Raw genomic sequence first — 12759 nt, 5'->3', positions numbered from 1 at the left:
GGAGGATGACCCCAGAAACGGAATCTGCTTTCTCCCGAACCCCTGCTGTCCTATCCTGGCATTTGGAAGCATGGAGCTGGCCAGGGAAGGTTGGGTACAACTAAGCTCCTATCCGTCAACAACGTATCTCTCAGATCCCTCCTGTGTGAATGAGTGTTGCCTCAGAGACTGGCGGGGCCAACTATCCTCTCAAATCTGGCTCAGGTTTCTTTCAAAGACGGAACAATTATTGCCTTGCCTCTGAACCTAGCAACTGTTGCTCTTTATATCCTGTATCAGGAAAGCCAATCTTTTAGTAAGCCAGGCAAGGCTTTCCCTCCAGGGTCCTTGCAAAAATTTCCTTTACTAGTCCAAAAAGTAAGGAAAATAGTCTTCAAAGCACAACTTCCTAAGGATCATAGACTCTGAATTGAAAGGGAAATTTGAAATATCATTTTGTCCATCCATCAATCAAAAATCTTTACTGAACATCTACAGTATATAAATCTACATTGTATGCTTTGAGGATTATTATTATTATTATTTTTTAATGAGACAACATATCAAAACCTAAAGAATGTAGCCAAAGCAGTTCATGGGGGAAATTTTATGTTTTTAAATAGTTACATGAATAAAAGAAAGAGGAGATCAGTGAATTGGGCATGCAACAACAACAAAAAAAAGCTAGAAAAAGAGCAATTTTTAAAACCCTAATTAATTTTTGTTGTTGTTTGCTTGCATTTTGTTTTCTTTCTCATTTTTTCCTTTTTGATCTAATTTTTTTTGTACAGCAAGAGAGTTGTATAAATATGTATTCATATATTATTAGATTTAACATATATTTGAACATATTTAATATATATTGGATTACTTGCCATCTAGGGGAGGAGGTAAGGGAAAGGAGGGGAAATTTTGGAACACAAGGATTTTGCAAGGGTCAGTGTTGAAAACTTATCCATGCATATGTTTTGAAAATAAAAAACTTTAATTAAAAAAAGAAAAACCCTAATTAAATATCAAATTAGAAATTCTGAAACTCAAAGGAGAGATTGATAAAACTAAGAAAACTATTGAGATAATAAAACTAAGAATTGATTTTATGAAAACAAAAACAAAATAGATAAACCTTTTTGTTAATTTGATTAGAAAAAGGAAAGGGAAAAAACCCATATTACCAGCATCAAAAATGGAAAGGGTAAACTTACCACCAATGAAAAAGAAATTAAAGCAATAATTAGGAGCTATTTTGCCCAAATGTATAGCCAGCAAGTCTGATGATCTAATCGAAAAGAGGATTAATAATAACTCATATTTCTTTATATCAAATTAAGTCCAGTCAACAATTATTTCTTAAGTCCTTGCTATGTTTTAGGCAGTATGCTAAATTCTGGGAAGACAAAGAAAGGCAAAAGCAGGGTCCCCTAGGAGCTTCCATTCTAATGAAAGAGACCACATCTAAATAAAAGGGGAGACAATATGAGTACATCCAAAATCTATATAGAGTAAATGAAAGGTAATTTCAGAGGGAGAGAAGGCATTAGCAACTGGCAGGAGTATTATTTTATAGATAGGGAAATTTAATCCAGAGGTAAAATGACTTTTCCAGGATTATTCAGCTGGTAAGTAATAAACTCCCAAGTTTGCAGAGGCTGAATTCAGAGCTTCTTTTGTAATATATTCTTTGAGAGCTGATGAAATCACCAAGAGAAATACCATGAAGGGAGAAGAGTGCCTGTCTATGGTTAGTGATTGTGACCCAGATGAACCACAAAGGAGCTAAAAAGGAGGAGTGTCAGAGAGGTGGGAGAAGAATCACAAGAAAGTTGTCTTGAAAATATAAGAGAAAAGAGATTATCAAGGAGGAGAAGGTGACAATGTAGACTTACAGTGGTCCTCAAACTTTTTAAATAGGGGCCAGTTCACTGTCCCTCAGACTGTGGGAGGGCCGGACTATAGTAAAAACAACAGCTCACACTCTGTCTCCGCCCCTCAGCCCATTTGCTATAACCTGGCGGGCCTCATAAATGTCCTCAGCGGGCCGCAGAGGCTACTGAGAGGTCCAGAAGGATGAAGATTTTAAAAAGGCCAGTAGATTTTGGCCATTAAGATACCACTGGGGGCAGCTGGGTGGGGCTGTAGATAGAGCACCCACTCTGGAATGAGGAGGACCTGAGTTCAAATTTGATACTAGCTGTGTGACCCTGAGGAAGTCACTTAACCTCAATTGACTGGGGAAAAAAAAAAGAAAAAGAATCTACCACTGGTAACTTAAAAAAATATTTAACTGTTTTATTTATTTTTATGGTTATGCATATATTAACATTTTTTTAATTAAAGCTTTTTATTTACAAAATATATGCATGGGTAATTTTTTAACACTGACCTGTGCAAAACCTTGTGTTCCAAATTTTTCCCTCCTTTCCCTACTCCCTTCCCTAGATGGTAAGTAATCCAATACATGTTAAATGTGTTACAATATATGTTAAATCCAATATATGTATACATATTTATACAATTATCTTGTTGCACAAGAAAAATTGGATCAAGAAAGAAAAAAAATTGAGAAAGAAAACAAAATGCAAGGAAACAACAACAGAAGGAGTGAAAATGCTGTGTTGGGGTCTACTATATTAACTTTTTAAATACAATTTCTTTATGAATCATGTTATTGGTAACTTTGGAGAGAGTAGTTCAGTAGGTCTTATTCAGATATCAGTAGATCTTATTCAGATCAGAAGTCAGACTGTAGAGTTAAGAAGAAAGTGAGAGGAAAGGAAGTGGAGGCATTTATTACAAACTCAAGGAGTCTAGCTATAAAAAGAAGAGGAGATATAGAACAAAATGTTACATAAATCTCTACTTTAGTCAGTTTGTCATCTTCTATTCCGTGTCTTTGTTCATTCCATGCCCTCCTACCTGTGAGTTTTTCCTCCTCACTCAAATTAAGGCCCATGCCAAATACCACCTCCTCCATGAAGTCTTCCTTGATCCTCCCACATGGAAGCTGTGACTCCCTTCCCTGGACTTCTTTAGTTTGTATCTCCCTTACAGAATGGCTTACATTTATATAACCTTTTAAAACTTTCGAAGCACTTTTACATATATAATTTCATTTGGTCCTCACAACTACCCTGTGTGAGAAAAGCTATTATTATTTCTGTTTTGCAGAAGAGAAAACTGAGGCCCAAAGATATTGTGTCTTCTCAAGGTCACATAAATAGTAAATGTCAGAGGTGGGATATGAAGCTTTGTTTTCTGTTCTTTCCACTAACACGTGCAGATAATTGAATACCTATCTTGTCTTCCCTATTAGCTGGTAATCTTATATATATATATATATACATATATATATATTATTATTATTTTAACAAGCTATTGCTTTTTATTTTTCAAAATACACGCAAAAGGGGCAGCTAGGTGGTGCAGTAGATAGAACACCACCCTGAAGTTGAGGAAGACTTGAGTTTGAATCTGGCCTCAGACACTTAATACTTCCTAACTATATGATCCTGGGCAAGTCACTTAACCCCAATTGCCTCAGCAAAAAACAAATAAATAAATAGAAATAAAATAAAACAAAATGCACGCAAAGATAGTTTTAAACATTTACCTTTGCAAAACCTTGTGTTCCAAATTTTTCTTCCTCCTCCCCACTCCTCTAGACAGCAAGTAATGCAGCATAGGTTACACATGTGCAGACATATTTCTACATATATCATACTGCATAAGGAAAAATCTTCTTGAAGGAAGAGACCTCTTTGGAACTTGTTTCCTGTTCTGTAAATGATTACTAGGGGTTTATCTATCTCTAACAATTTTAAATTCTTTAATTCAATTTAATTCAATTCTTATTAAGCATCTAATATGGTCAGGCACTGTGCTAATCACTAACAATACAAAGACAAAAGAAAAACAGACTCACTCTTGAGAGGCTTCTTTCTCAGGGGAGAAATATGTAAATAGACAAGAAAATACAAGATAATTTGAAGAGGGAGAGAGCACTGACAAGGAATGGGATCCACCAGGACTAGTATGGCACCCAGACCTCTGAGGCTGGTATGAGGCTAAATATTCTAAAAGGCACAGATAAAGAGATGGAACATTCCAGTCTTGGGGGACAAGTTGTCCAAAGGCATTAAGAAGGATCCTGCAATACTGAGTGTAGGGAATAGCCAATAGGTCAGTTTGGTGAGAATAGTGTAAAAAAAGGCTGCAAAAGTAGACAGGCAACAGGTTTGGGGACTTTAAATATTAGGTAATAGACTTTACCCTTTATCCTATAGGCAATTTGAAGAGGGAATGGACATGGAAGATTATCTTGGTATTGTCCGGAAGATGTTTGAGAAGGGAGACCAGAAGAATGGTATTTGTTAGGAAGCTATTACATTAAATAGAGTTAACTATGAGGACCTAATGTAAGGTAGTGTTTATGTGAACAGAGAGATGGAGACAGACATGAAACATTTTAGAGGTAAAATGACCAAGACTTAACACATTAATGAGATACTGGAAGTGGGGGGGAAAGCAGAGGCAAGGCAGACTTCCAGTCTTTAAATCTAGGTGATGGGAAAAAAAGATGGTGCCTTCAGAAGAAATGGGAAAATGTGAAGAATGGGTGGGATTAAGAGGAAAAATAATGAGTTCCATTTTGGATATGCTGAGGTTAAGTTGCCCATAAGATGCTCAGGTGGACATGTCCACCATATTGGTGGTACAGCTAAGCAGTTCAGGAGTGATTTCAGCTGGGTATATAGATTTGGGAGCCATCTTTGAGGTGATTTAACCCATAAGAACTGATGAGGTCACTAAGAAAATACAAAAAGAGGAAGCCCAGGAAAGAATCCTTCCAATCATTCAAAATTGGAGGGCAGGTGATGGATGACAATTGAACAAAGGACACTGAGGAGGACTATGATCAGATAGGTAGGAAGAGAGCCAGGAAAGAACATGTCTTTGAAAGTCAAGGGAGGAGGGGATGTTCTATAGTGTCAAGCTGAAGAAGTTAGAGTGAATGAAGAGACCGTAAGCATTATAGTTATTTTGTTTTTATATCAGGCATTTATGAATATCCTTCTTCTCTTTTTCTTCCTCCATAGCGAGCCTTTCCTTTTGATAAATAAAAAAACCAAACAAACCAAACCAAACCAGTTAAGCAAAAGTGACCTACACCTTGGCCAAATCTCATAGTTTAAGCAATATCTACACCCATAGTCCCCCATTTCTCTAAGCGAAGGAGGGAGGGGCACTTCCCCATTTATTTGCAGAACCAAGATTAAGTCATCAGATTTAGAAGCTGAGAGAGAACTACTAACCTTTCTGAGAAGTTTCGTTTGAATGGTAAGCTGAGAAGCCAGACTGCAAAGAGAAGTGAGTGGGAGGAAAGGAAGTGGAGACTATTAGTGCCCATGGCTTTGTTTCCCGGAGTCTGGTTTTGAAAGGAAGGAGAAATTTTTAAGAATGGAGGCATATTTGTAGGCAACTCTGCAGATTAGGAGATTTTGGAAGGACTAATTTCTGAAGGAGGCTGGAGGTGAGTGAGGTGATACCCTAGCACAGAAAGAATAGCGCTCAAATATGACCTCAGACATTTACTATGTGACCCTGAGCCTCTCAGCACGCTTTCCCTTATGCCGTGCTATTTCTGTAAATCTATCCAGGGGAAGCAGGGGATCCATATAAGGAAGTAATGGGAGATAAAATTGGGGAGACCAATTGGGATCAAATCAGAGGGCCTTGAATGCTAGGCTAAGAAGTTGAAACTTTATCCATTAGGCAGTGAGTGGGAAACCAATGAAGATTTTTGAGATAGAGTGATATCATAGGGCAGCTAGATGACACAGTGGAGAGAGCACCAGCCCTGAAGTCAGGAGAATCTGAGCTCAAATCTGAACTCGGACACTTAACACCCTGGCTGTGTGACTCTGGGCAGGTCACTTAACCCCAATTGCCTCAGGGAAAAAAAAAGTGATGTCATAAAAACAGTATCTGGTTAGACTAGCCACAAAACACTCTAAGGCTTGAAATACATTGATGGAAACTATATTGGTTCAAGGCACTGTGGTGTGTTGTAGATATGATACTAGACTTGGAAACCAGAAGATCTGGATTCAAATTCTGCTTCAGACACTTATTAGCTGTGCAATCCTGAGCAAGTTTCTTTAATTTCTCTGTGCCTCAGTTCTTCCATTTTTTAAGGGAGAGTATTGAACTTGATAGTCTTTGAGATCTCTTCCCATTCTAAATCTATGGACTCCCCAGGAGTAAAGTCCGAGTGTCGAGGACAAATCGGTACAAATTCAAGCCCCATTTCATACCCCAAATAAGGCACGTGTAAAATGCATTGTTGTCCCGGACAAATTTCATATTCAATATTTCAGAAGGGAACAGATCATTAGCAGAGATATTTTCTCAGGGAACCTTTCTTCACACTGCAGGGAATACTGAGGCTCTATAGAGCCCAGTTAAAAAATCCTGTCTTCTACTGTCTCTGATGGAATTTATATATGTACATTATGCATGCATACATATGTATACATACACACATACATGTGTATCTAGCACAATATATGTGTGTACATGGTCCTATACATGCATGTACATGCACACATGTATATGTATATGCATACATGCATTGTACACACATACACAAAGATTCCAGAATCTCTCTTTATCATCCACTATAAGTACTCCCTGGTATCTAATCTAATGGTGTACTGCTATCATCACAATCTATTTCCACCTGATCTGAGTCCCAGTAGGTACAAAAGAACCAGAAGGTGCTTAACGCCGAAGGAAGAAATCAATCTCTCATTCCTTCCCATAAGCGCACACAGATCTGTGTTGATGTTGATGGAAAGAAAGAGTATATGTCAAAGTCTCATGCCCGGCTGGCAGGACTGCCAGGCACATGTTGAGGGAAAGTCCAGCACCGGTATCAGCTGCCTACCATATCAGCTGTCCAGTCCCATGGGGGTACGTTTTAGCAAAGGTTTGGGTCATGTTGGTGAGAAGAGCCAATAAATAACAGGCACACAGACATCTTTGTCCCTAACAGTGCTGTCTCCCTCCCCCTAAGTTTGTTCCTTTCCAAAACGGGCAGCAGTTCTTCCATCGCCTCCCTTTCTTATCTATCAGGTGTCTATCAAGTAGAAAAATTCAAACTTCAGGAGAGTAAACTCGACTGAGAAAGAGAAATATATAATTAGGAAGATTTTTTGGGGGGGCTTCAGCAGTTTCCCATCCCCAGCTGAATCTGGACCCTGCTTCTGATACCAGAGAGCATGGCATGACAGGTGAGCTCCACAGACTATAGTTGTTCCTCCCTCCCTCCATTCTGAGTAGGCTCTTCCTCAGGTAAGGGGGGAGTGATCACTGAGGAGAACCTTCCTGGTCCCTCAGAGACTGTCCCCTGCCACCCTGTTTGCTCCATCCCCTTCTATCTGACATAGACGAGACTTCTTGGAAGAATCCCAAAGAATCCAATACCCCCAAAGCCTGCTTAGCAGGAGTTATGGATTCTTCCCACCCCGACTTCTGAGGGAGAGTGGAACATTCTGTTTAAAGGGTGAAACAAAAACAGGTGAGTGTACAGTGTAGGAAAGAGGAATGAGAGATCCTAGAGTGAGGGGGAGTACGGATGAGCCCGCTTCGTTGCCTGTCCCCTCCACCTCTCTCCTCTTCTTGTCAGTCCTGTGGCAGGTGTTTTTCTCCCAGTGCAGTGATCCCAGAATGCCACGACACCAGAACCTAGTTCTTGCTTCCCTAGGGAGTCCAGGTAAGAGGACCCCCATCCTTTTAGAAGAGAGCCCCTTTCCTTCTGGGAACCCCTCCACTCCCATCCCTACTTTCCCATTCCCCACTGGAAGGCTAGGAAAGTGAGTGCCAGCAGATAAGGAGCAGGGCAGAAGCGGCCACTTCTTGCTGTTCCTCAGCAAACAATAGGGACCTTTCCAGGAAGCTGGGGGGAGGGAATTGCCTGTAAAAGGATCCCTGGGTGGATGAGGTGTGGCGGGCGCTTGAACAGGTTTCTGTGTCGCTAGTGTCCGATTAATTAGGCACCTACACGGTGCTCTCTGCTAATGATCACATCAGCTGGGCAGATGGCAGATAAAGGGGTGAGGGGTGGGAGTAGTAGCTTCAGAGCACTCATTGATGAAAGCCTGGAGGACAATTATTCGGGCAGTGGCTTATCTGAGCCCAGAAGCCAGTAAGAACAAATGATTTATTTCATTTGGGATGGAAACGAGAATATGTTTGGATTAGGTGTGTGAGGAGGGGAAGGGCAGGTGGCCTCTCTTGCTAGGTTTTCCTGGGAATAGAGAATGAGCCTGTGGTTGTTTGTTTTTTTGGTAGAGGGAACTTCCAGGGAAGGAAACTCCTAGCACTGTAGATCTGCAAATTCTTTGCAATTTCATCTTAGAGTTCCTTAGAACAGATTCAAGTGACTGGTCCAGCATTCATTACACAATCGGGGTAGTATTTGAACCTAGATCTTGGCTTTGAGGCTGGCTTTCCAGCCAAGAAAGCAAGCTGCCTTGAGGCTCACGCCTCCCCACACCCAGGCCTTGGTGTGGGGCAGATTCTTCCCTCTAGGGCTACTAGGTGCCCAACCCGACTGATCTTGCAAGTTGTATCTTCTTGTCACAAAAATTAAACCTTGTTCCCGTTCCCAGATCAGAGTTTAAAGGATTGTTTGCTCCCAAGATTCAGTAGTGAGAGTGAATCCGGGCTTCTCATCTCATCTCCACTACCAACTTTCTGTGAACCATTTGGGGAAGTCATTTAATTTCCTCAATCCTCATTTTCCTCACTTGTAAAATGTGGTTATGTGGGAATCATTTCTATTGCTGAGGGGGTCAGTGAAGCGAATGAGATCAGGAATGTAAATATTTTTAAAGTTGTGTTTAAGCTCCCTAGGTGGAGCCCAATCAATTGGTTTTTTTTTCCCTGCCTGTGAACTCCCCTCCTCCCCAACACCATCATCATACTAAGAAATTAACTGAGACTGAGAACTCTGTGGGAAATCAGTGGTGGCTGGTGGAAAAATATATACATATCTTATCTATAGACCAGTCAGAAATAGTTGGCGGTCCTACCCTTGTTAAAGCCTATTTGGAAGCAATCAGAGATCCTTCTTATGTTGGGACAAAATCCTTCCTTCCAACAGGAGGTCTTCAAAGCTTGGGGGTTAGTACGGGCAAGCAGAAGTTGTTGGGCAGTGCTGAAGCTCCTTTTGGTAGTGGCTGAAGAGATTTGGGGATTCTAAGAACCGCAGGAGGCAGGGAAACTCAGTGGGATGAGGGCTGGACTTATAGTCAGAGGAATTGGATTCAAATCTCTGTTCTATGTTCTACCTGTATGATCTTGAATAATCAGTATTTATTAAGCACCTGCTGTATGCCAGGCAATGTACCAAGCGCTGGGGATTAGAAGTACAGAGAATAAAACAAATTACTTTATCTCCTTAGGCTTTTATTATAAAATAAATGCAGAGGGTGAATATTAGTAGTTGTGAGGGTATTGAGAAAGGTTTCCCAGAGATGGTGATGCTGGAGCTGTGTCTTAAAGCAAGGGAGATATTCTTTGAGGATTGTAAGAGGAATGGAGAAATAGTTTGATTGGATCATCAAGTTAAGGAAGAAGAGTATCATATATCAGGCTGAAAAGTTTGGAATCAGCTTGCAAAGGACTTTAAAAAGCAAATATTTAATATTGTATTCTAGAGACAATAAGGGAACTTTGGGGTTTTATTGAGTAGGTAAGAGACACGGTCCTATCCTTGCTTAAAGATAATTTTGGAAATAGTGCAAATAATGGATTGGAGGAGGATGAGATGTGAAGCAAAGAGAACTATTAGGCAGCTAGTCCAGGTGAGAACTGGTGCGCACCTGTACTGAGATGGTAACTCTGTGAATGGAGAGAAGGGGTCAGATGTGAGAGATGCTGTGGATGCAGAAACAGTAAGATTTGGCAGCTAATTAAATAAGAAGGGCAAGTGAGGAATTGAGGACAAAGCCAAGGTTATCAATGTAGAAGACTGACAAATTAGCAAGGATTATGTACTGTCCAAGGCACAGTGAGCAGCAGCTCCAGTCACTCAGGCAAATTGATAGGATAAAGTGAGAGGAACTACTTTTATCTTCAACCAGAGAGATTTGCAATACACATTTGGATGAATTAGACTTAATAACCTGGTGCACATTACTGAGGAAAGGTAGGGGTCTTTTTTATAGATTTTAACAAAATGACTGTTCATTCTTTTTATAGGATAGATGGAAGGCAGGCATGCTTAGAGACAGGGGGATGGACAAAATGACCTCTTAGGATCCTTCCCAGTCTGAAGATCCAGTGATTCCCTATCTTTTAAAATCCTTTGAATATTTTGGAGGGGAGAAATATCATAAATTTTCTTTATTATAATTCTGTACCTCAAGGATCTAGGATTTCATCCATATATTTCATTCCAATCTTATGTAAACTCCTTACATTGTATTCAGGATTACTTTAGTTTTTGTCTTTGGGACCTCAGTACCTAGAATGGGTCTGGTACATAATAAGCCATTTAGACCCTCATCATTTTTTGTTTGGATTATTGCAGTAACTTTGTTATTGTACTATCTGTCCAAAATTCAGTAAAAATTGGTAAATATTTAGCAACCATTCCTCTAGAAAAAAAGTACACACATGACAAACTTTTAAATTTCATCTACATTATTCACCATTTCTCTGTCATTTTATGTCTTGATTATTTAAAAAACAATAAATCAAACCCTGATGAGGAGTGTTTGCTGATTTCCAAGCTATAAATACTTGTACTGAAAATTGAACAATTGCTCTCATGAGCTGGCTCAAGTTCTTCCTCAAGTCTCTTCCTCTTCCAATCCATCATCTACACAGCTGCCTAAGACATTTTCCTAAAGCATTGGTCTGACGATGTTATACTCTTGCTCAGTAGAATCAAGTGGCTCCCTATTACCTCCAGAATAAAACATAAAATTCTTCATTTGCATTTAAAGTACTTTGTAACTTTCCATTCTTTTTCCATTCCCTCCACATGCTGGCCTATTCATAAGAAGCAATTATTTCATACTTGTATTTGTTTCCCTAAGCATCTGACCTCATGGGACATTCCATCTCTTGTCTTTGAACTGTGTTCCTCATGTTTGAATTTTCCTTCCTCCTAACGCTTACAATTTGTTCCTTCTCTTAAGACTCAACTCAACCTCCCCCTCTTCCAGGTGATAGTCTGACATCCAAATGTGTCCAATCAAACAAGTACTGGGTATCCAAAAAAAGGAGGATGGTTTCTGCCTTTAGAGAGTTTAAGGTCTAGTGGGATACAACATGTACAATAATAGACACTGTATATGCAAGGTAGTCTTGAAAAGGAGACATTGTATCCCTGAGGGAGAGGGGGAAGCTGAGAAAGGTAGTGAAAGTGGTGTTTTGAGCTGTCTTGAAGGACACTAGAGCTACCATTCTAGGTACAGAGGACAATTAGCAAAAAGGTGTGGAGTTGGAGAGACTGATTGTCATGTATGAGAAAGCAAATTGACTAGAGAAGCAGAGATTCAGGATTGGGACTTGGGGAAGAGGATGGGTCTGGACATAATAGATTTGGGATTCATTTGTCACAATCATAATCATTGAAGTGATGAATATGTATTGCTAATTATTGACCTTCCCCTATGGCAAAAAGTGCTTTTCAGCTTAGAAGTAGATATAGCAAGTATATGAAAAATGATTGACACAATCATAGTTCCTATTTTCTTAGCCTTTACAGTATGACTTTGTAAATAGGGTAACAGAATAGAAACATTTGTTTACACTATGTGAGTGCACAGTAACATACTGATACTATATGTAGATCAGGAGTGAATGCATGAGTTGTTATGGAAAGAACAATGCTCTGAGAGGCAGGCTGACCTGGGAACTACTAGACTGGAGCTTCTACTAACCCGCTGTTTCTTCAGCAAATCATTTAATCCTCTGACCCTCAATTTCCTTATCTATCAAATGATAGGGTTGGACAAGATAATAATAGTTTACATTCATACAGTGTTTATATATATACATATATATCTAGATAGATAGATAGAACAATGAATAGAAAGCTGGAGTTAGGAAGACCTGAGTTCATATTCTGCTTTAGACACTTACTGTCTGTGTGTGACCCTGAACAAGTTATTTAACTCTGACTGACTCAATTTCCTGTAAAATGAACTGTAGGACAAATGGCAAACCACTCTAGTTTCTTTGCTAAACGAACCACAAAGGGGATCATGAAGAATCAGAATTGAAATGTCTGTACAACAAATATATAGACAGATATAGATATCTATATTTGTGTGTATCTATCTACTTATCAATCGACCCCTTCTAAAAACCCTCTGGGGATTCCTCTTTATAGCAGGAATTCATGGAAGCTGTGACTTAACCCACAGGAAATCAAGTCAGGTCAGAACCTAATTCAAGTCTCCTGACTTCCAGGCTGGTGGCTCTGGGCACTCCATTGCAGCCACCTCTGGCTGATTGCCATTGTTAACCTCTAGCTCTAGCGGTCTCTGTTTTTCTGCATTGAGTGGGAAATGAGGAAGAATAGCTGTGATTATCCCATATTTAGATGCAGAAAGAAGAAACAGAACCCATCACATTGAGAACTAACTTTAAGATGACTCCTTCAGCCCCATCCCCATCAGTCAACTGCTCTGCCAATGGACTTCGGGGGTGGGCCAGTTACTTATGGAGGCATGTTATACCTAGTGCCATCTTCTTGGGATC

The 12759-nt window shown here is 39.8% G+C and overlaps 1 protein-coding gene across 3 annotated transcripts in view; it reads left to right on the top strand.

Moving 5' to 3' along the window:
• PLEKHA6 (pleckstrin homology domain containing A6) overlaps positions 1-12759 on the top strand; it is a 202780-nt gene that overhangs the window by 95021 nt on the left and 95000 nt on the right. Inside the window, exon 1 of one of the 3 annotated variants that reach the window (XM_074308905.1) lies at positions 7207-7753. The exons of the other annotated variants lie outside the window; for them this stretch is intronic. The gene's annotated coding sequence lies outside the window, so the exon portion shown is untranslated. Of the gene's footprint in view, positions 1-7206; positions 7754-12759 lie in introns of those variants that run through there. 3 annotated transcript variants of the gene reach the window in all.

Source organism: Sminthopsis crassicaudata, chromosome 4, assembly GCF_048593235.1.
Source record: "Sminthopsis crassicaudata isolate SCR6 chromosome 4, ASM4859323v1, whole genome shotgun sequence".
Taxonomy (NCBI): Eukaryota; Metazoa; Chordata; class Mammalia; order Dasyuromorphia; family Dasyuridae; genus Sminthopsis; species Sminthopsis crassicaudata.
Note: the sequence above shows the minus strand (reverse complement) of the source record. Positions and strands in the feature narration are given on the sequence as shown.